Source organism: Capricornis sumatraensis, chromosome 7 (genome assembly GCF_032405125.1).
Source record: "Capricornis sumatraensis isolate serow.1 chromosome 7, serow.2, whole genome shotgun sequence".
Taxonomy (NCBI): domain Eukaryota; kingdom Metazoa; phylum Chordata; class Mammalia; order Artiodactyla; family Bovidae; genus Capricornis; species Capricornis sumatraensis.
In genome coordinates this window covers 65,921,469-65,947,526 of record NC_091075.1, presented here as the reverse complement: position 1 = coordinate 65,947,526, position 26,058 = coordinate 65,921,469, and the positions used below count along the sequence as shown (strand labels likewise).

The window sequence follows — 26,058 nt, the reverse complement described above, 5'->3', positions numbered from 1 at the left end:
GACATTTGTATTCTTTCTGAGCCTTGATTATTTCACTATATCCTCAGGGTGTCTCTCAGCTCCAGTATTTATAAAATCTCTTGCAACCAGAAATACTATGGAGAACATTATGTAAACATTCTTTATCAACCTCGTGTATTAATTAGAAAATACTTTATTTGCCACAACAAGTAAAGCAGAGACCTATCATTATAAGAAAACAGACATGGTGAAGTTGATGTGCTTAATACTTAGAAAAAATACTGGATTCTGCAACTAGTATGTATGAAACACTGACATCAAAACCAGACTCAATTTTGAATTATTTTCTGATGAATTACCCAAACTGTTAGAAGTAAATCACAGCAAAAACTGTGCTTGTGATTTCACTTCATATGGAGTTTGAACTTCTTGCTATAAAAATAAGAAAGTCTTTTGACCCATGACTTTTTATGCTTCACTTGCTTGAACTGCATTTTTATTTTCTCACAAATTAAAAACCATATCTTTCAGCAAAGAGCCCATTAAAGGAACAAATCTTCCTTGAAAATGTTCTGAAACAGGCTTCATTTTCATCCTTGTGTAATTTTATTTCCAAACTGAGAGCCAACTGGAGCATGTCAGAAACAGCTGATGAGTAGATGAAGTAATGACTTCTTACATAACAAGATTAGTTTTCTCATTTGGAATAATAAAGGGATGAAGAATATGAGGTGGTTAATTTCACTGTCAGACTACTGTTACTCATGCATGGGAATCTTTCTGGAAAACAGCTTGCTTTCAAATGTTCAGATATTAGAAAGACAGGAGTATCAGCCATGGCCACCCGTAGTAAATAACAAACAAATTCAGAGAAAGCTACCTAGGCTAACAAATAGGGCTTAAAGCCGAGGAGGAAAGACATAACCTGCTTATACAAAAAAATCATAAGCTAAAATGTGAAAAATAAAATGGTGCTTAAGTTTTAAATTGTTGAGACAAATGCAGTGAAGACTGAAGGAAATTATCTTGGTAACTCAGGTCCCAAACCCTGTAAGTAAAGAAAATATATGGGAATAGACCTGTGTTTTTTAATATACTGAGGGATTTAAGTAGTCACTTTCACCAAATCAAATTGCTTTAATCCTAATTCTAAACACATTGAAGTTAAAGGCAAATGGCACAAAGTAGAATCCTGTTTTTTATTTTTTTTAGAAAAAAAATTAATCCGCGTGGTGTAAACAGCTGCCAGAACACACACACACACACACACACACACACACACACACACACACACACACACACACACACACAATCATGTTTAATCCTAATGTTATTGGTGCTATGCTGTTATTCCTGAAAGTAAAAATGACCCAAAATATGAAGTGTTAAAGGTTAAAAATATACAAAAGGCTCATCACGCATAGATATCCAATGTACTTAAAAGAATGGAACAAACAAAAGCCCAGAATGGTACAAAGTTGCGAATGGAACAGAAGCAGCAATGGCATACGCGGATAATAATGCTTTTCAAACTAAATGTTTTAGACCACAACTCCTGTCTGGCTGTTAGCACAATGTCTGCCTTGTTCACATATTTGTTTTTCCTTTATATTCAGAGATTCTATTTTGAGAAGTTATGCATTGACTCTAGAGTTTTCCTACCTCACCACTCTCTGAAGCAAATGCTAGGTTTATCTTGTGTATCTGTACATGTTTCTTCCTGCCCTGTTTTGGATGTGCCTTATAGCACTACATTGCCTGTATACCCCATGAATTAAGGCTTTGAGGATACACCTCCTTCTGCAGGGCTGTTTATAAATATTTCCTAAGCATAGGGAGAGACTAAGATTTATGCCAGCTGCTAACATTTGCAGGTGCAGAGAAGAATTATATGTATGAATATTTAAAGTTGTATATCTAATTAGCAAATTATTAAATAAGACAGATTTTACGTTCATACTTTGACTAATATGTTTTCACAAAAACCTGGAATGGCAGATTTAAATTTATAATTATTAAATGCCTAAGAATTCTATTCTAGAAATGGCAGTACTAGGAAAACTTGCCCTCAACCTCATCCTCTCATTACAATTTTTGAACAGCTCTCTTCACCTTGGATTCCTCCTGTCTTTTCAGGAATCTTCATACACACATGTGAAGCATCGCAGCTTATCTGTCCAAACTATCTGCTACACTCCAAAGAGGTAATTGTGGCTAGTTATCCAGATTGGCTATATCAAACAGACAATTGTATTTATAGTTCTTTTTTCCAGAATTTTAGAAATTTAGAGGTGAGCAACACTTAGAAATGCTGCCTTAACCAAGATTGTTTCTTTCACCTTACTTTTCCTCATACCTCTGTAATCTGATTTTTAAAACAACCCTGTGTGATAGCTTGGCAGATATATCATTTCTCTGGAAGGAGAAATGAGTTCAGGGATGTCATGTGAGTTGCCTAAAATCACAGTTAGCATTGTAAAGCCAGCCTCAAATTGGACCATTTTGATTGCAAATCCTTGCACTTAAAAAGAGAATAAATTAGTTAAGTGTTGGCTTATGTTAAGGAACCAAACATTCAGAAATCTTAACAATTCTTTTTTTGTTTGTTTGTTTGTTTTTTAATTTTTATTTTTACTTTGTTTTGCTTTACAATACTGTATTGGTTTTGCCATACATTGACATGAATCCGCCATGGGTGTACATTAGTTCCCAATCCTGAACCCCCCTCCCACCTCCCACCCCATATCATCTCTCTGGATCATCCCCGTGCCCCAGCCCTAAGCATCCTGTATCCTGTATTGAACATAGACTGGCGATTCGTTTCTTACATGATAGTATACATGTTTCAATTATTTAGAAAATAATACGTTTACTAATGTCTCTAAGGGGAAGCCAATATCAGTATTGGACATTAGTAGAAAAATTTTTATTCCTATTGCACACTATGTATTGTCTATTATATGTACTCTTTGTCAGTATTTCCTGACTATACTAATGTCCCAGGAAGACTTGGGAAAAATGAGAATGAAATTATTTTCTGAGTGTTCAACTGTGAAGTCAACACGTAACAGATCAGATCAGAGATATGCAAAGTTGTCTTAAAGAGAAATATCAGCTTCTTGAATTACAGAATTAAATTTAATTTAACATAGTAAAATATAAAGAGTATCCCTCAAAAAGGATTTAGTCAGAAAAGGAAGTATAGAAAAGACAGGGTCCCATAATTGAGTTGACTGTGTCAGTTCAAATATGGTCTAGAGAAAAAGATGCCTTTTTCAACAAACTGAATATTCATGTATCACTGGACAAGTCATCCCTAAAGTGAAGATGTGTACACTGAGCTGTCTTATTCTGCCGTTACATTGTTATTTCATTTATCTGTCTCTCTTCATTTTAACTCAGTGCTCTCTAGGTCTTCTCTGATAAAGATTTTGTTTTCCATGTAGGACATCTCTATAGCTGATTATGCCTGCTGGGGTGATATAAACAATGTGATGATGATTTTTTGCTGTTGTTATATATCAATCAAGAGACATTCTAGTGTGTATAAAGACTTAATTCTCTGCCCAGACTTTTTACTAACAGAACCACTGATACCTTTTATGATATTCCCAACAAATAAAAAACACATTTTACAATCTCTGACGCAGGATGCTAAACTAAGTTTGGGAAAACAGAAAAATCCAAAGATTTTAGGATAATGGTAATGTGGAGTTATCACACCTTTCCTGAGCTATTACTTGTCTCTGAGCACTTTGCTATATAAGAACGTAAAGTAAAACAGCTGTACCCTTTGGATAGGACACTGTGGGGTCTCTGTTGCCTGCACTCGAATACAAACCTGAGTGACCCAGCAAATCTTAAGTGGACCTTTGGAAGATTATTCTTATAAAGTTGATGGTAGATTGAATCAGCAAAAGATAATCAAGTGCAAACTGTGTATAAGGTTCATGGTGGACATTTTTACATAAAACAGCCTTGATGCTGATTGAATTGCTCATACAGTAAAAATGGGGGTTAAAGAGAAAACAGAGAAAGTTAGGATAAAAACTACAAGTAAAACAAGTATTGTGATAAATATTTTGAAGAAAATGTACCGAATGATAAGCAAAACAGGTTGGCAAGTGTTTACCCAGGGTGATTGATGAAAGCTGGTGTGAGCAAATGACACTTTTGGAACAAACATGGAACGAAAGGAGCCTTGGCACTGCAAGGAACAGTTTCTAGGAATGAGGAACAGAATGTGCAAATCCAGCTGGGAATGCCATTTTATGAAGCCCCTGGTTCTACTGTCGTTTGTCTCTTGTCACTCTAAACTTGTTGTCCTTTTGCGTGCGTTCTTAAAATGTCTTAAACTACATTAGCAAAGCAGAAGTGTCTATGGGCTTTTCTAAGAGTTAGGAATAAACCATGGACTTCGTTTCGCTTTCCTCTCTTCCATTTTCCAGTCACCATTGTGCAGGGATTGATTATAGATTCGGTGAGCTTGTCTCCATTTTCTTGCACACAACTGCTGCTTGACTGTTGTGCATCCCAGTCTTGCAGTTTCAAAACCTTTCCTGAAATGAATTCTAGCAGAGTCCTCTGAGACTGTAATTATGCTTCCAAAATAAAAATGCTTTATTGGGAGAAGTCTATTTTTCAGTGATTCTCCCTACACCAGCAAAATGTATAAAGCTTTATTTCACAATATTTATGGGGAAAAGGTACCTGTGACTAGGCATTAGCTATATATCTGAATCATAACCTGTATTCTTAGGGCAATATAATAATTTAAGGCAGTACCGGAATCTAGAGTGAGATTTTTATTGAAGAAAATTTTGAAATATCCTTTCTAAGTGCCCCTTGGAAAAACGTAGTTGCACATAAAAAATCCCCCCAAATTTGAAGTGCCCAAACTTTCCCACAAAAGGACCATTTTCTTTATAGGAAATCATGTATGAAAGGATGGACAGAAAGTATAGGACTGGATAAGAGTAATTTGCTGTGGGATTTGATGCTTCATACAAAAGGACATAGGACTGTCATTCTCTTGCTGGCCCTCTTCTCATTGGAAATATCATTGAGACACAGGAGAAGCATGAAGAATATAGGATTGATTTGACAAACACCAAATTTTAGATTTATCACCTTTTGGTATTTTGTATAACCCTGTGCAAGTTACTGTTCTTATGTGTGATTTTGTGTGATTTTCTTATCTCTGAAAGGAATTACATAATAATTACTCACTTTGAAGTAAGAATTAAATTAGAAATTTATTTCCATATCTACAAGAGGGTCATGGCATAGTAATGCATTTCTTTATTATTTAAAAAAATATTCTGTAGTCATAGCCAGATTTTAAATTTAAAAAGAAGATTCTGTAGTCATCTTTTCCTGCAACTCTCTCATTCTGTGTTTATACACTATTTTGAACTTTTAACCACAAAAGTACATAGTCCCTAAATTCTCTACCTTTCCCCCCATCAGTCATCTTTACTCCCTTCTTACTCATCTTAAGCATTATAATCAAATTTCAGATAGTCTTTACCAAATCTTCCAGTTCCTTACTGGGTAAAACCTTAACTCTAGATAAACCTAGCTGCACTCTTCTTTAGATTGCTGAAAACTATTATAGAAAATTACAAACTGAAGCTTATGTTACTATAGAAGAATGATACCCACCCTCAGTTGGATCCTCTGTACTTCAGTGTTATCCAAATTCTCTCTCTTCCATTATCTATGGCACCTATTCCAACCCTCTCTGAATTTCCTAGGCTAGCTAACACATAGCATATATTCTTAGCTGGTATCTCACGTAGAAAATAAAAGTGATAAGGAGGAAAACCTTTGTGATTTTACTGCCGTTGATTTCTAGTCTATATTCACACCTGTCCTTCCCTCCTCTTTTGGCCATCTTATCTAAAGCGAATTCTTCCACCTCTACCCAGGATTCTACTCTTTCCTGCCTATTCAAGGACACATTTCATAAATTATACCCTCTCTTTTCCTTTCTTTCTTCCAATAAAATGTTTATATCTGAAAGTTTCTTTCACTGGATTTTAAGTGTGATATAGTAACTTCTATCTTAAAAAAGAAACATGGCAACAATGAACAAGCAATCAGTTTAGTCACTCAGTTGTGTCCAACTCTTTGCAACTCTATGGACTGTAGCACACCAGGCTTCCCTGTCCATCACCATCTCCCAGAGCTTAGTCAAACTCATGTCCATTGCATCAGTGCTGCCATCCAACCATCTCATCTTCTGTTGTCCCCTTCTCTGCCCATCTTCAATCTTTCCTAGCATTAGAGTCTTTTCCAATGAGTCAATTCTTTGCATCAGGTGGCCAAAGTGTTGGAGCTTCAGCTTCAGTCCTTCCAATGAACACCTAGAACTGATCTCCTTTAGGATGGACTGGTTGGATCTCCTTGCAGTCCAAGGGACTCTCAAGAGTCTTCTCCAACACCACAGTTCAAAAACATCAATTCTTTGGCACTCAGCTTTCTTTATAGTCCAACTCTCACATCCATACATGACTACTGGAAAAATCATAGCTTTGACTAGACAAACCTTTGTCAGCAAAGATCTCTGTTTCTTAATATACTGTCTAGGTTGGTCATAGCTTTGCTTCCAGGAATAAGCGTCTTTTAATTTCATGGCTGCTGTCACCATCTGCAGTGATTACGGAGCTCAATAAAGTCAAGTCTGCCACTGTTTCCATTGTTTCTCCATCTATTTGTCATGAAGTGGTGGGACTGGATGCCATGATCTTAGTTTTCTGAATGTTGAGTTTCAAGCCAACTTTTTCACTCTCCTCTTTCACTTTCATCACTTCAAATGACTCTTTAGTTCTTTGCTTTCTGCCATAAGGGTGGTGTCATCTGCGTATCTGAGGTTATTGTTATTTCTCTCTGCAATCTTGATTCCAGCTTGTGCTTCATCCAGCCTGGCATTTTGCATAATGTACTCTGTATATAAGTTAAATAAGCAGGGTGACAATATATAGCCTTGATGTACTCTTTCCCTATTTGGAACCAGTCTGTTGTTTCATGTCCAGTTCTAACTGTTGCTTCTTGACCTGCCAACAGATTTCTAAATCCATAATCTAGTCATACTTTCCTTTTCTCACATATTGACCTATATCTCTCCTCTCTTTCATGATCAAACAACAGAAAGTTGTATTTATGCACTATATTTATTTCTTCAAATCTCAATCATTCCCCAAGCTACTGCTCTCTGCTCTCCCCCTACTATTCTACTTAACCTACTGTATCCAAGGTAACCAGTGATTTCCTTCTTTCTCTATCTACGGTCACTTTTCCACCCACATCTCATTTTAATTCTCAGCAGTATTTAGCAATATTGATTATTCCTTCTTGTAAAGCTTTTTTCTCTTGGAGTTTCGTATACCAGATGACAGCTTGAGCACAAAAATCTAGCTCATTTACTTTAAAAGTTTTCTGGGTCATTCAGAAATTTCATGGAAACAGAAGGGAAATACAATTATAATGATAATAAATAAGACATAATTTGATTCAACAATGGATCAGAAATCCCATGAGCTTGGGATATAGAATGCATATAGCATAAGATTAATGTAGAATATCCTATAGATAACAGAAATAAGCAAGGACTTCCCTTCCCAAGTCCAGAGATGGTCCAGGTTGAGAGTTAACAAATTCAAAGACAGCTGGGAACAAACCAGGTAATTTATTAAGTAAACACCTTTAGAATACCTGATACACCTGCCTTTCTTCCCTCTTCCTGTTGTAAATTAAGTATCTAATGATTGGTATTTTTAACATAAAGATAAGTACTGAAATTTCTTTCTTAAACACAGAAAATGATCTACCTGAACACAGCTACTAGTGAGCACTGAGGATGAAAAGGAAGTATCACTGGCTTAAGGATACCCTAGATGAGGAGTTGCCAAACTTTTGCCAAGCAAAAATCTTCATAGTGAACATTTTAGGCTTTTCAGGCCATATAATCTTCTGATACAACGATTCAATTCTCTTGTAGCATGGAGCAACCATAAACAGTTAGCTAAATGAGCATGGCTGTGTTCCATTAAAGTTACTTATGTCAACCTCTGCTCTGCTGCTGCTGCTAAGTCGCTTCAGTTGTGTCCGACTCTGTGCGACCCCATAGATGGCAGCCCACCAGGCTCCCCTGTCCCTAGGATTCTCCAGGCAAGAACAATGGAGTGGGTTTCCATTCCTTCTCCAAGGCATGAAAGTGAAAAGTGGAAGTGAAGTCACTCAGTCATGTCCGACTCCTAGCGACCCCATGGACTGCAGCCTACCAGGCTCCTCTGTCCATGGGATTTTCCAGGCAAAAGTACTGCAGTGGGGTGCCATTGCCTTCTCCCAACCTCTGCTCTAGACTCACAAAAAAAAAAAAAAAAAAGAGAGAGAGAGAGAGAAATGAAAAGAAATGTACTTTGATTCAGTAGTAAAAGGATTGTCTCCACTGCCAAACTGCTTACTCCTTCTTCTGGTAATGTAGATGTCTGACTTCCTTTTTCTTATCTGTGAAGCCTATAGGAATATTACGTGTTGACATGCACAGTTATTTATATTAACAATTGCAGTTGATCTTCCAATAGAAGAGACCTATCACCTGGAAGAAGCATACATAATTGATAAGAAAATAAATTTTATCCATAAACACTTAGTATTTCACTTATGTTTATAATGAACATGTGACTTCTGGAAAAAATCATCACCAAAGAGAAGAAAAAAAAAAACAAGATAAACCAAAAGAAAAATCAGTCTGGAGGATTAGAGATAATTCAGAGAATAAAGGAAAACTTAAAGATAAACTTAGTTGTCTTTATTAAGATTTAGGTGTAAATTAAACTATTGGAATGATTACTCATTAAATTTGAAAAATGAATATGGAAATGAAAATGACAAAGTATGAGTGGTAAAAACAGGCAGAGTTAAGGGGTCTTGATGGAAGAAGTTATCTTCCATCAACAAATCATCTGGAAAAAAAATCAAGAAATCTGACAGAACTAAGACAAAAAAGAAACAGATGAAGATTAGGAGGAAAATTAAAGAAAAGTAAATGAGAAAAGCTCAGCACATGTCCAAAGTGAGTTTTAGAGGGAGAATAGAAAGACACTGATTTGCCTTAGCTGATGTTTTGAATACATTGGTAAAAACGGGTTTTCCATTGCTGAGCAAGATGAAAAGATCCAAAAGAGTAAAATTTTAGAATATCAAGGTTAAAGAGAAAAATTCTAGAAATCATCCAGAAAGAAATGAGACCAAGCAAAATTATGCTAATAAATGTTGATTTCAAAGAACTGGCACTCAGAGAGACATCAGACTTCTCATCTGCAACATCAGACCCTGGAACAGTAGTTTCCTAAGTCTGAGGGAAAATGTTTTGAACCTAGATATCTGGATATACTGTCAATCAAATGTGGAGTTAAAATACACACTTTTGCAGGAATAGACTGACTCAGAAATTTTAGTGTACGTATTTATTTTGTGAAAAAAAGTCACTTGAGCAAGTATTCCTGGAAATAAAAAGAAAAACTTCCCCTCAAAATGGGAGGAGGAAAGGCACGGTGGACTAAAAAAAAATATTATAAGGAAGTTGGAAAAGGAACTGGAAACAAGAGCTTAAATAATATACCCTTAAGTTTCTATGAGTTCAATATGCTTTTTTATTTTATAGTACATAATGTTTATATAATTGCACATTAAATTCTGTACAGTGGTTAAACAATATAGAAATAAAGAAAATTAGTTTTAGAATTTATATTTACAGAAGAGAATGCAAAATTTTGATCCTAAAATAATTTATTATGCCAAAATCTTTGAGAAATGGAAGAAAGACAGCCAGAAGCTAAGTAGCTAGTTTTCTCTCTTTTTGATTGGAGGGTAAATAAATAATATTAAAAGTGATAAACAACTCAAGAAAAGTAGATTACAATCTCTTACATAAGTGAATGAAAAATACTAACCCTAGAAGAAATTAAAATTATTAAGTAACAGATTTGGATGTAGAGGGCAAGAGAAATGAGAGGCTGCATAAATTTCCTATTTTTCATCTTTTACTGGTGAGATATAATAGAAATATAAATTTGGTGAATTATATAGCAGAATTTTAAGTGTAATACTTGGAAACAATCTTCAGATATCCTAAAAGACTAACAGGGGTTGCTTCTAGTCAAGGATGGAGATTTTAAGTTTTTAATTTTATTTTTTATTATTTTTATATTGTCCTTGAATTATTCCTAGAATAAGAATTTAAATATAAAATTTAAATGATTTACTCATGATATATTCATACAATAGAATATGATGTCATTCAGATAGTAAAATATATTCAGAGTCTAATAAATAAAACAAGTTGTAGAATATAGAATATGATCTCTCTGTATAAACATGGGTATAAATGTTATGTATTTATATATATCTGAACAGTATCTGGTCATACACACCAAAGTGCTACCAATGACCTCTGAGAATTGAGATTGCATTGGTGAAGAAAACAGAGTTCATTTCTTACTTAGTGCACAGTTCACTGCTTGGATCAGATTACAAGGAACTGTAACTTACATAATTAAAAAAATTGAATCTATTGTTTGACCTTTCATGACACTATTTTTTCCTTTTTCTTACTACTTTTCTGTTGATTTGTCATATGTCAGCTATGTTCTTTATGTACTTGGGTTCCAAAATCACTACAGATGGTGATTACAGCCATGAAATTAAAAGATGCTTGGTCCTTGAAAGAAAAGCTATGACCAACCTAGACAGCATATTAAAAAGTAGATACATCACTTTGCCAATAAAAGTCCATCTAGTCAAAGCTGTAGTTTTTCCAGTAGACATGTATGGATGTGAGAACTGGACTGTAAAGAAGGCTGAGCTCTGAAGAATTGATGCTTTTGAACTGTGATGTTGGAGGAGACTCTTGAGAGTTCCTTGGACTACAGGGAGGTCAAATAGTCAATCCTCAGGGAAATCAGTCCTGAATATTCATTGGAAGGACTGATGCTGAAGCTAAAGCTCCGATACATTGGCCACCTGATGCAAAAAGCCAACTCATTAGAAAAAACCCTGATGCTGGGAAAAATTGAAGGCACTAGAAGAAGGGGATGACAGAGGATAAGCTGATTGGATGGCATCACCAACTCCATGGACATTAGTTTGACCAAGCTCTGGGATATGGTGAAGGACAGGGAAGCCTGGCATGCTGCAGTCCATGGGGTTGCAAAGAGTCAGACATGACTGAGCCACTGAACAGGAACAACAACAGCAACAACAGCTTTATTCTGATGGTTACAAATCTAAATTACATATCTCCTGGGACCTCAGGCTAATATATATCAACTCCTACCAGCTGCATGAACTTGTATGTCTTACATCACCTCAGACCCTTATTTCCAAAACAGAATGCATGATCTCTCTGTGTCTTGTCTCACCAACCTGCAGAAACCTGTAGTGTTGTCTAGTTTGTCTTTCTTTATGATTGAAGAAGGGTGCTCAAACTAGACTTTGGGATAGTATAATTAATTCTTCATCTTCTCCAACTAGTCACTGGGTTCTGTCCATTTCATCTGGTCTCTCTTGAACTTATAAAAGTTGCTTTCTTCTAAAACCTGGTTTAATTTAGTTCAAAATGCTTACCATATTTTACATGACCATTCGTATCTCACCATTGGTTTATTTTTTCAGCCCTATCTCTCATGACTCCTTCCTTGCTCAGTTGGTTTCGTGAAGGAGGAGCTACCTTCATTTACCTAATTTTGGCAAGTTTCCTTGCAGGTTTTTGCAGATGTTGTTTCTATATTTGAAATTTCTTTCCTCACATCTCTGCTACTGCTGCTGCTAAGTCGCTTCAGTTGTGTCCAACTCTGTGTGACCCCACAGACGGCAACCCACCAGGCTCCCCCGTCCCTAGGATTCTCCAGGCAAGAACACTGGAGGGGTTTGCCATTTCCTTCTCCAATGCATGAAAGTGAAAAGTGAAAGTGAAGTTGCTCAGTTGTGTCCTACTGTTAGGAACCCCATGGACTGCAGCCTACCAGGCTCCTCCATCCATGGGATTTTCCAGGCAAGAGTACTGGAGTGGGGTGCCATTGCCTTCTCCCCTCACATCTCTACTAGGCCAAAATTTAATATACTTTTCAGGTCAGAAATTAGGTATCTGTTCCAAAGGACCCTATGCCTATTCCTGTCTCTTTGTCTCAGATATTTGTTTATCTGTATCTCCTAATATGATATCATCGTATCTTCATTACCTAAACTAGTACCTTGTAAACTACAGACAACAATAATTTTGTACTATATGTGTTAATCAATGGTATATATCATTCTTGTAGACAGAATCTGAATTATAGATAAGCCAAATAAATTACAAGCCAACTCACTGTTAATTAATGGGAAGGTCAAAATTTCCACTGAGGAGTTGATTCTGAGCCAGAAAATACTGTTTCTTCAAATTAAACGAAGTACCAAATTAGAGACCAGTTTCAGTTAAGATTATAGGTATCCTCCCAAGGGCAGCTGACTGACCTACTTCAGGACATCTATAGCACAGAGGCCACTGGACCACATGGCCATCATATTGACTATAACCTCCTGTAGCACTTGAGCTATATCTCTGTCTGTTGGTGTATTCATTTAAATACTTTTTGGCTAACATGAACCAGTTGGTGCTCACCTCACATTTGAAGCCACTGATGCACAGAGATTTGGGGAGCACAAACTAGGAAAGTGTTCCTTTTCTTTGACTGGAACTCATGGGCAGATCGCAGATACATATAAGTCTCTAGTTTTATTGGAATTCTGCAGAAAATATTACTTAGGCCGGGCACAGCTGGGTATATCACAGGACTGAATTACAAGAAAGTGACCTGCCGTTCTAGTGCTCTCAGTCTATGTGAGATGAGTTTGACTGTGACCTCAGAATTGGGAGAGAAGAGTCAGAGTTTGGATATACAGTTTGAAGTAGATTATCAACTAGTAATGATGTGTTAAAATGCCAGCTGCCTGCCAAATGTAGCCTTTGGGTAAAATGAAGATTCTGCACAGCATCCCTTGTTGGGAGACAAGAAAAGCCCTGGTCCCAGCTGGCTCATTACCAGGCAATTTTAGGACAGTATCTGGACCATACATTGGACAAACCTGTTTGTCTTCACACAAACATTGTTGCATATACAGAATACCCACAACAAATCAAAGAATCAAATAACCAGTTCTACTGTGCATGTGTTTAAAAACACATATTTATGTATAAAGATAGTTTTGAAGGAATGCTTAGCAAACTTCAATCTTAAAGGCGGCAGAACAGAGGATATAAAAATGCTTTTTTAATACAACTATGCAAATATTAAACTTTCTAGGTACATCCAAATGCATTTAGGAGTTAGTTCTGTATTCATATATAGTTGTGATTCTCTATTGCCTTTTTTTAAGATTTCATACCTTAGTTAATTTTCATTTTCTATTACATTAAAAAATAAGTAAACCATTGAAAGGAGAAAAAGATATCCCTGATATTAATCATGTATTTAATTAAAGTAGGGAAAACCACTACCCCATTCAGGTATGACCTAAATCAAATCCCTTATGATGATGCAGTAGAAGTAACAAAAAGATGCAAGGGATTAGATCTGATAGACAGAGTGCGTGAAGAACTATGGATGGAGGTTCATGACACTGTACAGGAGGCGGTGATCAAGACCATCCCCAAGAAACAGAAACGCAAAAAGGCAAAATGATTGTCTGATGAGGCCTTACAAATAGCTGAGAAAAGAAGAGAAGCTAAAGGTAAAGAAGAAAAGGAAAGATATACCCATCTGAATGCAGAGTTCCAGAGAATAGCAAGGAGGCATAAGAAAGCCTTCCTCAGTGATCAGTGCAAAGAAATAGAGGAAAACAATAGAATGGGAAAGACTAGAGATTACTTCAAGGAAATTAGAGATACCAAGGGAACATTTCATGCAAAGATGAGCACAATAAAGGAAAGAAATGGTATGGACCTAACAGAGGCAGAAGATATTAAGAAGAGGAGGCAAGAATACACAAAAGAACTATACAGAAAAGATCTCCACGACCCAGATAACCACGATGGTGGGATCACTGACCTAGAGACAGACATCCTGGAATGTGAAGAAAGGTGGGCCTTAGGAAGCATCGCTACATACAGAGCTAGTGGAGGTGATGGAATTCCAGTTGAGTTATTTCAAACCCTAAAAGATGATTCTGTGAAAGTGCTGCACTCCGTTCAGTTTAGTCACCCAGTACTGTCTGACTCTTTAGGATTCCATGGATGCAGCATGCTAAGCCTTCCTGTCCATCACCAAGTACCCAAGTTTAATTCATGTCCATTGAATCGGTGAAGCCATCCAACCATCTCATCCTATGTCATCCCCTTCTCTACCCACCTTCAATCTTTCCCAGCATCAGGGTCTTTTCAAATGAGTCATTTTTTCGCATCAGGTGACCAAAGCATTGGAGTTTCAGCTTCAGCATCAGTCCTTCCAGTGAATATCAGGACTTATTTCTTTTAGGATGGACTGGTTGGATCTCCTTGCTGTCCAAGGGACTCTCAAGAGTCTTCTCCAACCCCACAATTCAAAAAGATCAGTTCTTCTGCGCTTAGATTTCTTTTGAATCTGAGCGCAGAAGAGTCCAAATCTCACTTCTGTACGTGACTACTGGAAAAACTATAGCTTTGACTAGACAGACCTTTGTTGGCAAAGTAATGTCTCTACTTTTTAATATGCTGTCTGCTGCTGCTGCTGCTAAGTCGCTTCAGTCATGTCCAACTCTGTGCGACCCCATAGACAGCAGCCCACCAGGCTCCCCCGTCCCTGGGATTCTCCAGGCAAGAACACTGGAGTGGGTTGCTATTTCCCTCTCCAATGCATGAAAGTGAAAAATGAAAATGAAGTCGCTCAGTCGTGTCTGACTCTTAGCGACCCCATGGACTGCAGCCCACCAGGCTCCTCCATCCATGGGATTCTCCAGACAAGAGTACTGGAGTGGGTCTAGGTTGGCCATAACTTTTCTTCCAAGGAGCAAGTGTCTTTTAATTTCATGGCTGCAGTCAGCATCTGCAGTGGTTTTGGAGCCCCCCAAAATAAAGTGTATCACTGTTCACTGTTTCCCCATCTATTTGCCATGAAGTGATGAGACCAGATGCCATGATCTTAGTTTTCTGAATGTTGAGTATTTAACCCAACCTTTTCACTCTCCTCTTTCACTGTCATCAAAAGGCTCTTTAATTCTTTGCTTTCTGCCATAAGCATGGTGTTCTCAGCATATCTGAAGTTACTGATTATTCTCCCAGCAATCATGATTCCAGCTTGTGCTTCAACCAGCCTGACATTTTGCATGATGTACTGTGTGTATAAATTAAATAAGCAGAGTGACAAGATACAGCTTTGACGTACTCCTTTCCCAATTTGGAATCAATCTGTTGTTCCATGTCCAGTTCTAACTGTTGCTTCTTGACCTGTATACAGATTTCTCAGGAGGCAGGTCAGGTGGTCTGGTATTGCCATCTCTTGAAGAATTTTCCTTAGTTTATTCTGATCCACACAGTCAAAGGCTTTGACATAATCAATAAAGCAGTAATAGGTATTTTTCTGGAACTCTCTTGCTCTTTTGATGATCCATTGGATCTTGGCAATTTGACCTCTGGTTCCTCTGCCATTTCTAAACCAGCTTGAACATCTGGAAGTTCACAGTTCATGTACTGTGAACCCTGGCTTGGAGAATTTTGATCATTACTTTATTAGCCTGTGAGATGAGTGGAAGTGTGTGGTAATTTGAGCATTCTTTGGCATTACCTTTCTTTGGGATTAGAATGAAAACTGACCTTTTCCAGACCTGTGTCCACTGCTGCATTTTCTAAACTTGCTGGCATATTGAGTGCAGCACTTTCACAGCACCATGTTTTAGGATTTCAAGTAACTCAACTGGAATTCCATCACTTCCACTAGCTTTGTTCGTAGTGATGCTTCCTAAGGCCCACTTGACTTTGCATTTTAGGATGTCTGGCTCTAGGTCAGTGATCCCACCATTGTGGTTATCTGGGTCATGAAGGTCTTTTTTGTATAGTTCTTCTGTATATTCTTGCCACCTCTTCTTAATATCTCTTGCTTCTGTTAGGTCCATACCATTTCTGTCCTTTATTGTTCCCATCTTTGCATGAAATGTTCCCTTGGTATCTCTAATTTTCTTGAAGAGATCTCTGCTGCTGCTACTGCTGCTAAGTCACTTCAGTCGTGTCCGACTCTGTGTGACCCCATAGATGGGAGCCCAGCAGGCTCCCCTGTCCCTGGGATTCTCCAGGCAAGAACACTGGAGTGGGTTGCCATTTCCTTCTCCAGTGCATGAAAGTGAAAAGTAAAAGTGACGTTGCTCAGTCATGTCCAACTCTTAGCAACCCCATGGACTGCAGCCTTCCAGGCTCCTCCATCCATGGGATTTTGGTGGCAAGAGTACTGGAGTGGGTTGCCATTGCCTTCTCCAGAAGAGATCTCTAGTCTTTCCCACTCTATTGTTTTCCTTTCTTTCTTTGCATTGATCAGTGAGGAAGGCTTTCTTATCTCTCCTTGCTATTCTCTGGAACTCTGCATTCAAATGGGTAGGTCTTTCCTTTTCTCCTTTGCCTTTTGCTTCTCTTTTCATAACTATTTGTAAGGCCATATCAGACAACCATTTTGCCTTTTTGCATTTCCTTTATCTTGATAAAATTCTTCGGCACTCTATCAGATCTAATCCCCTGAGTCTTTTTGTCACTTCTACTGTATAATCATAAGGGATTTGATTTAGGTCATATCTGAATGGTCTAGTGGTTTTCCCTACTTTCTTCAATTTAATTCTGAATTTGGCAATAAGCAGTTCATGATCTGAGCCACAGTCAGCTCCCAGTCTTGTTTTTGCTAACTTTATATTGCTTCTCCACCTTTGGCTGCAAAGAATATAATCAATCTGATTTTGGTATTGACCATCTGGTGATGTCTATGGGTAGTGTTTTCTCTTATGTTGTTGGAAGAGGTTGTTTTCTATGACCAGTTATTCTCTTGGCAAAACTCTGTTAGCCTTTGCCCTGATTCATTCTGTACTCCAAGGCCAAGTTTCCCTGTTACTACAAGGATTTCTTGACTTCCTACTTTTGCACTCAATAATTAAAAAAAAAAGGCGAAGAAGAACTAAAGAGCCTCTTGAGGAAAGTGAAAGGGAGAGTGCAAAAGTTGGCGTAAAACCCAACATTCAGAAAACTAAGATCATGGCATCCAGTCCCATCATGTCATGACAAATAGATGGGGAAACAACGAAACAGTGAGAGATTTCATATTTTTGCTCTCCAAAATGACTGCAAATGGTGACTGCAGCCATGAAATTAAAAGATGTTTGCTCCTTGGAAGAAAAGCTACGACCAACATAGACATCATATTAGAAAGCAGAGACATTACTTTGTCAACAAAGGTCCATCTAGTCAAAGCTATGGTTTTTCCAGTAGTCATGAATGGATGTGAGAGTTGGACTATAAAGAAAGCTGAGTGCTGACGAATTGATGCTTTTGAACTGTGGTGTTGGAGAAGACTTGTGATTCCCTTGGACAGCAAGGAGATTGAACCAGTCCATCCTAAAAGAAATCAGTCCTGAATATTCATTGGAAGGACTGATGCTGATGCTGAAACTTCAATACTTTGGCCACCTGATGCGAAGAACTGACTCGTTGGGAAAGACTCTGATACTGGGAAAGATTGAAGGCGGGCAGAGAAGGGGGTAACAGAGAATGAGATGATTGGATGGCATCACTGACACGATGGACATGAGTTTGACTAGGCTCCAGGAATTGATGATGGACAGGGAAGCCTGGTGTGCCGCAGTCCCCATGGACTGCGCAAAGAGTTGCAAAGAGTTGGACATGACTGAGCGGCTGAACTAACTTGAGAAAGATCCCCAGGCATTGGTACCCAGTGATTCATGTCCTGGCTTGAATGGCCTTTCGATTTTCAAATGCAATTAGAAAGTGTTGCCAGTTCAGTTTAGTAGTCCAATCGAAGGAGTCATCCCCCACATTTGTTGAGCACCTAAATAAGTTTTAAGAAACAAAGATAAGTAAAATACCCTCTCTACTCTCAAAGCATTCCCAAAGAGCAAAGCATGTCATTTCAAAAATCTTTAGAGAACTTTTTCCAAAGTTTAATTGCATGAAAATCTGAAAGTATACCTCTCCTCACAGTCACATTTTATCTAACTTAAAAAAATGACAAATCAAGACACCTGAAATTCAAGGAAAATTGGTTTTGGAACTGACAGGGAAAATTGGTAAGAGAATAATTATGACCCTTGATTCCAGATAGGTATCAACAACAACAAAAAAAGGAGTGGGCACTCTGATTATGAGTAAAGGTTTCCTTCAGTTTCTACACTGAGATCAGCCTAGTTAAGTATCCTCTGGGATGATGACATGAGATACGTAACAACAATGAGGAAAATAGGAAGAATGAAAATGGAGCAGTCAACTTTTAAAATTCAAGTTAAGTATTTAAGAGATGCAAATAAATTATTTTTGGCCTTTTGTTTTATAGATCCTGAATTATTTCATAGTATTATATAAAGCGCACTTGTTTTTTTATCCCCTCCTTCTGGATTTGCTTGGCAATGCCATGTTTTCTTGAATGTTAAATACTGTATGTTTTTGCAAGGCCAGCGTTGTAATGACAGGCTTTCCATCTGGCTGGCAAAGGGGATGGTGTTCCTAGTGTCCCTTAAAATGAATATACTGTTTTTCTGTTGGTGACCCTTGAATTTAAAAATCTAACTTCCTTAAAATAAGGCTAAAATAGATAGATTTTTGCTATATGTAAATATGTTTTGAAATAAAATGAGCAATTCTCATTTTTATTCTACTGATTTGTTGTAATGTACAAATAGGGAGATTATCTACCTTTGTGGTAAAAGATGCTCCTCCTATTAACATGGAAAATGATTTGTAGTCTGTGGGTAACACTGTACAACAGGAAAGCAATGGAGAGAGAGCTTATTGTAGACATTGTCTTTGTTGTCATTTAAGCTCTGAGTATAAAATACTTTTGAAAATTTTGGAGGTGGAAAACAATGGAGAAAGGATATTACAGCTAAGGACTATTCATGTCTGTAATATAGAAGATTTGTTGGAACATTATTTATGGAAGAATTTGAGAGCCTAACTGGATCTTAGAAAATTATTCACCTTAAGAGAAATTGCCAAGCCTGAACCTGAGACATATATGAAAATAATACACAAGAGAGAGGAATCGGGAATGTAAAAGTGTGTGAAAGATGGGTATAGAATAGGCCTGTTTTGGAAAACTGATGATGTGATCTACATGTAACAATTCATTCAGTGGGGAGGAAATAGGTTTCTCAGAGCTAATCTTTTCTACTGAATCCAGGAAATAGTTGGCTTATATACAGTTAGATACACAGGCACATGCAAGCAAAAACGAAAGCAAATTCTTTGCAACATCAAGACAGATAAAATCAAACAATTTTCAAAAGTTAAAATAAGATTTATAATTGGGGTATGTGTTAATCACATTTGCAGTTTTTCTACACACTGGCAGTGTCTTATTATGTTGGGTTCCCCATGAATCTGATCATTGTTCCTTATAGTAAGGGCCTCAACCTGCAGTGACTTGAAGCAGGATTTTGTTTCCTGGCCAGAGATTGAGGTTGGGCCACAGTGGTAAGAGTTTTAGCCACTAGACCAGTGGCCAGTGACAAGGCCCTGGCCCTTTGACTTTGCAAAAATGAATTCCCACAACGACAGAAAGCAATGAAACAAGTGAAGTGTTTATTAGGAGGGAAAAAGTACGTGTGGATAGACACATGGGCAGACTCAGAGAAGAGTCTTACCCCATGGTAATTTAAATCACTTAAATGGGGCATTCCTTCCAGATTTTCTGTGCCCAGTCATCCTGCTTTGTCAGGTTCTGAGTCCATTTCTTGGTGTATCTCAGGGTCCTCCTGTGTGCACACATCTCTTAGCCAAGATGCATTCCAGTGAAGAGGCTTATGGGTAGGTTGACATCACTCCTTCTTTGACCTCCAAGGAGACTCTCTGCACATGTATGTATAGTTGGGAACATCTCTTTGACCTCTAGAAGAACTACATGGTCTCTATCTTTTATCTGGACAGGGCTCAGCTCCTCCTCCTCTTCATTTTGGAATAACTGTACACAGGGCCCAAACTCCAGCTGTTCAGCCTGGGATCTGTCTATCTCCTGCCTCAGTACAATTAACGTAATATTAGTAACTAAAAAATTTTAGAGTTTAAATTTTTATGGTCACATAGAAAGCTTGTGATAGTGAAATAGTTCATTTTTTTTCCCTGAAAGTGAAGTGACTAACCAGCATTAGCAATTGTTTAGACTATATCAGGAGATATTAGACCTTAGCTTTGTGAATATGTGTTAAAAATTTGTATTTTTATTCTCATTTTAAATATTTTTAACATATTCCATAAAACACTCTGGTGCGTTTTTACTGTAACACTAAAAATTGCTCAATTCAACAACACTTCATTACACTTAGTGTTTCCTGGTCTAGAAATTATGTACTAAGGCTGTTTCTATATGCAAAGCCAGGTTATTCACAAAATGTTCATTATGCAAGTAATTATACCATCAATCTATTTATTTATTTTATTGGGTTTCATGTAATAGAGTTTCAAAATTATCTCTAAAATGTCAAGTGTTTATAAAGGATACATATAAACAAAGAAGATTGTATTTCTCCTCAGTTAGATCTAATTTAGTAATACTAGGTCCCATGCTTTTAAAGAATATGCAATCTTTTTTTTTTTCTTTTTGAAAGATCTAAGGACTTATTAATAGAAGTCTCAAAATGATATAAATCTTATGATCTGATTGCTTTCAATGATTCGATACTCTGTTAAACAGCTGTTCTTCATATTGCTATTATTTTAATAGATGCAACTATTGGATAGCTATAGTTTTAAAATCCAAGGTTGAGAATTGGGAAAAGGAGATTATGGGAATAGTCTTGTGAAATGAATTATCTAACTTTATGAAAGTCCATTAAAATTAGCTCCATTTTGTCTCAGCTAAACAATTCTGATAGTATGACTTGCTAAATATTTAATGAGTAATATAATTAAATATAGCTGAAAGAGTTTCCTGGGTTTCCAGAATATTGTCAATGCTCAGAATAATACAATTTGTAAGATATATACTTTTCTGAGAGAATTTGAATTATGTGAAATAATGCCCTTAGATTATTGTAACTGATATAGTTTTGAAATTAAAATTAATTTAGGAATTCAAACACTTTATAAATTTAAGATTCTTTAGTTTTGTTTGACAAAGTTGAGTCAAGGTAATGTATGTTATTTGTCTGGTATTTGATTAAGATCATTATTCCATAGTTATGTTTTTAGGTATTCAATATAGAGTATATTAATTATTGCCTCTCCTGCTCAGACTAGGATTAACATGATATTTTAAGTATTTCAACATTTATCTCATCATCTTTTATTTAAAGAAACGTTTAGTGTTGCTGTTGTTCAGTCGCTAAGTTGTGTCTGACTCTGCAACACCATAGACTAGGGGTAAGCACACCAGGCTTACCTGTACTTCATCTCCCAGAGTTTGCTCAAACTCATGTCCATTGAGTCGGTGATGCTATCTAACCATCTCATCCTCTGCTGCCCTCTTTTCCTTTTGCCTTCAATCTTTCCCTGCATCATATTCTTTTCCAATAAGTCAGCTCTTTGCATCAAGTGGCAAAGTATTAGAGCTCCGGCCTCAGCATCAGGCCTTTCAATGAATATTCTGGTTTGATTTCCTTTAGGATTGACTGGTTTGATCTCCTTGCAGTTCAGGGGACTCTCAAGAGTCTTCTCCAGTACCACAGTTCAAATGCATCAACTTTTCAGAGCTCAGCCTTCTTTGTGGTCCAACTCTTACATCAGTTCATGACTACTGGAAAAACCATAGCTTTGACTATATGGACCTTTGTTAGCAAAGAGATGTGTTTGCTTTATAATATGCTGTCTAGGTTTGTCATAGCTTTTTTTCCAAGTAGAACTTCCCTGATAGCTCATTAGTAAAGAATCTGCCTGCAACGCATAAGACCCTGGTTCAATTCCTGGGTTAGGAAGATCCACTGGAGAAGGGGTAGTCTTCCCACTCCAGATTCTTGGGCCTTTCTTGTGGCGCAGCTGGTAAAGAATCTGCCCACCATGTGGGAGACCTGGGTTTGATCTCTTGGTTGGGAAGATCCCCTGGAGAAGGGAAAGATGACCCACTTCCAGCATTCTGGCCTGGAAAATTCCATGGACTGTGTAGTCCATTTAGATCACAAAGAGTTGAACATGACTGAGTGACTTTCACTTTCTTTCCAAGTAGCAGACATTTTTTTTAATTTCATGGTTTCAGTCACTGTCTGCAGCGATTTTGGAGCACAGGAAAATAAAATCATTCACTGCTTCCACTTTTTCCATATTTTATTTAAAGAAACTTTTGGTGTTATAGTGAATGTTATTTGATAGTCTGCATTTTCATTATTGACTAGTATATTACTTGATTATTTTTTAATTTAATTTAATTTTTTATCGAAGTATAGTCTATTTACAATGTTGTGTCAATCTTTGTGGTACAGCAAAGTGACTCCCTTACCTACATGTAGACATTATTTCTTAATTTTCTTTTCCATTATTATTTGTCACAGGATATTGAATATGGTTCCCTGTGCTATACAGTAGGATTTTGCTGTTTATCCATCCTATATACAATAATTTGCATCTGCTAATCCCAAACTCCCAGTCGTTCCCTCCTCTGCTTCCCTTCCTCTTGGTAGCCACAGGTCTGTTCTCTTTGTCTGGAAGTCAGTCTGTTTTGTAGATAAGTACACTTGTGCCATATTTTAACTTACTTGTGCCATATTTTGACTTCCACATAGAAATGATACCCTACAGTATTTGTCTTTCTTTTTCTGACTTACTTCACTTAGTATGATAACCTCTAGTTGCATCCATGTTGCTGCAAATAACATTTCATTCTTTTTTTATGGCTAAATAGATTAATTTATTTTTAAATTGCAATCTCTTTTTGATTATTTTTATTTTTAACTTTGTAAGGAAGAGGCCATAAACATTATATAAGACGTATACATAAAAGTAAACATTTTTATTCTCCTTTTAACGTTTATCCTTGTAAACATTACAATCTTTTCAAAATATGCACTTATAATTTTGAAAGAAAATACATACAGAATGAAATATTATAATATCTAATAGGCTTCCCTGGTGGCTGAGAGGATAAAGCATCTGCTTGCAATGCGGGAGACCCGGGTTCGATCCCTGAGTCAGGAAGATCCCCTGGAGAAGGAAATTGCAACCCACTCTAGTACTCTTGCCTGGAAAATTCCGTGGACAGGGGAGCCTGGTAGGTTACAGTCCATGGGGTCGCAAAGAGTTGGACACGACTGAGTGACCTCACTTAGGTTCACTTAATCCTATAGATATTGAACAAGAATTGATAAAATTCAATATTGTTCTTCCGCACTCCTTCCTTGTTTATATATTACTTTTTTTTTCTAGGTTATGATTAGTATATTCAATAGAATCTATTAAACCTGAAAAATGTGCTTTAGATAATCTTCTTAACCAACTGTCTAAATATGGAACCCAACAGGTTCTACTTTGTTTTACAGAAAAAGAAGAGGGTTTTTTGTAACTTAATGTCTATTCTGGGCATCAATTTGGAGCTAACTGGCACTTGTTGATTGCTTAACTGATTAAATGATTGTACTACTCTAATATCAGTTTGAAAACTTTCTTGCCATATCCAAATAGGAGACATCATATATATTTAAATGTTCTCTTTTTTTATCTTAAAAAGATAAAAAATATCTTGTGTAATGTTTTGTTTAACTTATAAATGTAGATCATTATATGTAAGGGAGCATCTGCATATCATAGAAAATTTTATGTCTACTTATAATAGCAATTAAATAAAGTGAACAATAGACAGGGACTTATTTCAGTATGTGGAAATAGGCAATAGTGACTGTAACAGCTGGCTATTTTAATATTTAATATTTTAAGTTGCTTAAGGAAGTGATATTAACCTTTTTCTAATTAATAAATCTGTCTTTTTCTGGATCTCTATAAACTATTATACACTAAATCTCTACACTATTTTACTATTATGATTTTTGACCAGAGATTTTTATTTAGATACATAGATATATGAATGATAAGCCTGTGCATTATGAAAAATTTAGATACACTCTGAGGCCTATTTCATAGTAATTTCTACTTTGTTCATCATGTGAGTTGATATAATGAAAAGCATAGGTAATATGTAACTTAAATCTAAATTTCTCTTGAGGGTAGAAATTTAATTATGCAATTACTGGAAAATAAATGACAATGGAAGTAATCTTGCGTTATACCCAATGGCCTACAGCTTTTTTATAAATTGTGTTTGTAATCTGATATCACGATGATGGTATATTGAACTTCACTATGTCTTATTTGACAAAACACTGAAAACATATGCATCTAGTATTGCACTATTTTCTAAACATGATATTCCTCTTGAAAATAATGATGCACAAACGGTATATGATGACTTCACAGTGTAAAAGTGGGCATTTCCTATAGTAGATCAGTTTTAGACAATGAAAATAGATGAGCTGGCTTAATTCTAATTCTTAAGTTTGATTATTTCTGGGCATGATATGCAAAAAAGGTATGTGGTCATCATTACTAGAATCTGAGCATGGGCTTGGAAGACTTCTTTAGTTTCTTTTAATCTGATCTGCATTTAGACAAATAGCCCTTCTACAACAAACATTCACAGGATTGCGGCAAAATTCTTTAGGGATAAGGAACTTTTCCATTAGCTCTGATTGGATAACTCAATAAAAATATCCTTTCTTATATTAAACCCAATTTTGTCCCTTTATAAATCTTAATTGCTATTCTTGTTTTTGGCTGCTTAGGTTAAATAATTCATCATATATTTGAAGACAGCTGTCAAGTTACTCTCTTCAGTTGAAATGTGCCTGGTATCTTTAACCATTGTTTATATATTTTAGTTTTTCTGACTGCATGGCCATTTTGGGGCTTGCCTTCTACTGAAAATAGTCTGATTTGTTGATTAGAGGCTTATCTTTTCCTTTTCTTTCTCTTTCTCCTTTTTTGTGATCTGTGTCAGAGAGTGCCAGTTGCCTATTAAAATTCATTTTTCTTCTTTACTAACAGAAAGCCAGTTTTACTTATGACAAATTCAATAAAAATTCACATTTCCTAGCTCCCCAAATGGCTATTCACTTATTTTCTGGTAAATTACATTTAAGTAGAAAATGTTAGATTTATTCTCCCTGAAAATACCTTTTCCGGGTATTGACTCACATTGATAGACTTTTTCCTTTTGTCCTTCTTTCTGACTGTAATTCAGTAAAAAAAGAGATGTTTTATCTTTCCTAAGTATATTAAATTCTATACTTTTATTACTCTAGCTATCTACATAATGGAGAGAAGCAAAATTATGAGTTTAATCTAGGGTCATTTGGTATAAGATAACAAAAACAGTGTTACTTTTAAACATAGTTCATTATTTTCTCAAAATGAGTAGATTTTATGTGATGCTTCTTTTTTGTATAATTCTGTTTATTTTTGGCTGTTCTGGGTCTTCATTGCTGTGCAGGCTTTCCTCTGGTTGTGCAGGATGGAGGCTACTCTCTGGTTGCGGGGCACGGGTTTCTCTGGTGACTTCTGGGGTTGCCGAGCATGGGCTCTAGGGCAAGTGGGCTTCAGTAGTTGCGGCGTCGGGGCTTAGTAGTTACAGCTTCAGAGCTCTAGAGCACAGGCTCAGTACAGCACCGTTGCAGTGCACAGGCCTAACAGTCCTACGGCATGTGGGGTCTTCCTGGATCAGTGATCAAACCCAGTCTTCTGCACTGGCAAGCAGATTCTACCACTGAGACATCAGGGAAGCCTTATCTCAGCAGGAGACTACAAACATACAGAAGAGTAGAGACTAGAAATTCTTGCAAGTCTGAGAGTCATTGTTAACCGTATTTGATTTTATTAACTATTAACCATTGTGTGTG

The 26,058-nt window shown here is 36.7% G+C and overlaps 1 protein-coding gene across 1 annotated transcript in view; it reads left to right on the top strand.

Annotated features, from left to right (window-relative positions):
- Positions 1–26,058, top strand: part of LOC138082054 (BTB/POZ domain-containing protein KCTD8) — a 271,808-nt gene that overhangs the window by 138,725 nt on the left and 107,025 nt on the right. The gene's annotated exons all lie outside the window — the stretch shown is intronic.